The sequence below is a fragment of the Saccopteryx leptura genome, chromosome 1 (genome assembly GCF_036850995.1).
Source record: "Saccopteryx leptura isolate mSacLep1 chromosome 1, mSacLep1_pri_phased_curated, whole genome shotgun sequence".
Taxonomy (NCBI): domain Eukaryota; kingdom Metazoa; phylum Chordata; class Mammalia; order Chiroptera; family Emballonuridae; genus Saccopteryx; species Saccopteryx leptura.
The window spans coordinates 61,965,355-61,967,069 of NC_089503.1; the positions used below are offsets into that span (position 1 = coordinate 61,965,355).

General features: G+C 48.7%; 1 non-coding gene across 1 annotated transcript; it reads right to left on the bottom strand.

Annotated features, from left to right (window-relative positions):
• Positions 1–1,316: 1,316 nt before the first annotated feature.
• TRNAL-UAG (transfer RNA leucine (anticodon UAG)) lies at positions 1,317–1,390 on the bottom strand. Its single transcript has one exon. It is a non-coding gene; the product is annotated as a tRNA-Leu (tRNA).
• Positions 1,391–1,715: the final 325 nt, after the last annotated feature.

Consider the following 1,715-nt stretch of genomic DNA (forward strand, 5'->3'; position numbering starts at 1 on the left):
ATTTTATTAAATTCTTTACTTTTCTTTATGGTGTATGTGTGTGTGTGTGCATGTGTATATGGGGTATGTGTGTGGTATGTGCATGTATGTGTGTACTCTGTATGGGGTGGGTATGTGTATATGTGTGCTGTGAGAGTTGTATGTGTTATGTATGCATGTGTGAATTGGGTCTGTTGTGTGTAGCTATGTGCATGCTTGTTTGATATGTGTGCACGTGGTATGTGTATGTGTTTACATGTGCTTGCAATGTGGATGTGTGTTGTGTGTGTGTGTGTGCCTGCATGTTGGTAGGGCAGCAGGCAGGCAACGGGAAGGTCGGTCACTTTTTACTCTATACACTAAAATGATTAATGTTCTTATCTCTGGGAAGTGGAGTTAATAGCTATTTTCTTTCACCTTTTTTATATTTTTCAACTTTTCAACAAGAAACACATGATTTATGGAATGAAAAGAAAAAAACTTTAAAGAATTCACTGTATCTCATTATCGTTCATCTTGATTTCTTCAGCCCAGCAAACCTGACGCGGCAGTGGGAGAGCATTTCAGATTGCTTCCAGAGGCAGGCTGCTCACACGAGCCATCTGGAGACATGGACTCCACCCTGCTCTGCCATCCGGGGCTTGCCCAGATGGCCTGGGAGGGCCTTGGCAGGGTCCTGAGCATTGGATTCCCAGGGTTCCAGGCCAATGTGGAGCTGGGTCCTGGCCAGCGCAGGGAAACCAGGTGCAGCGTCCAGCTCTGGAGAGAGGCCTGGTGAGAGCAAGGATGACAGCACAGCACCCCTTTCCAAGAAAGCTGCCAGACCTCCTCACTTCGAAGGCATGCGTTATTCTCCTTCTGTTGCTTTTTGAAATCAGGAGATATCTGGAAATTGACAGATACATTTAGTAGGTGATATTTCTCTTTTTCCTGAAAGGCTTTTGTTAAATTGGCAAATTATACATAGAATGGAGCACAGTGCCCGGCTTATAGTACCTGTAGATGCCAATAAATGTCTATTTTTTTTTTTAATTTTTCTGAAGCTGGAAACAGGGAGAGACAGTCAGACAGACTCCCACATGCGCCCGACCGGGATCCACCCAGCACGCCCACCATGGGGCGACGCTCTGCCCACCAGGGGGCGATGCTCTGCCCATCCTGGGCGTCGCCATGTTGCGACCAGAGCCACTTTAGCGCCTGAGGCAGAGGCCACAGAGCCATCCCCAGCGCCCGGGCCATCTTTGCTCCAACGGAGCCTTGGCTGCGGGAGGGGAAGAGAGAGACAGAGAGGAAAGCGCGGCGGAGGGGTGGAGAAGCAAATGGGTGCTTCTCCTGTGTGCCCTGGCCGGGAATCGAACCCGGGTCCTCTGCACTAGGCCGATGCTCTACCGCTGAGCCAACCAGCCAGGGCAATAAATGTCTATTAATAATTGAAAGCGTATACAAAAAAGAAAGAAAGAAAAACTATACCTATTATTTTGTAAGAGCAATATGCCTTCCACTCATCCCAAAGTAAGTGATGGTTATTTGGGGGTCTCCCTTGGGCTTGGTTAGCTTGGCATAGTCCCCCTGGGAACCTCGCAGAATCACAGTGATCTGTGAGCCCTGCCTGAGGTGACACTCATTTCTTCTGATGTCTTCATGTACACAGCACTCCTCAGCCATCTCCCAGGAGCGTGAGAAAGTTCAAGCTCAGTGCACAAAGTGGATGCTCCGTGCTGGGTCCCTTCATGCCA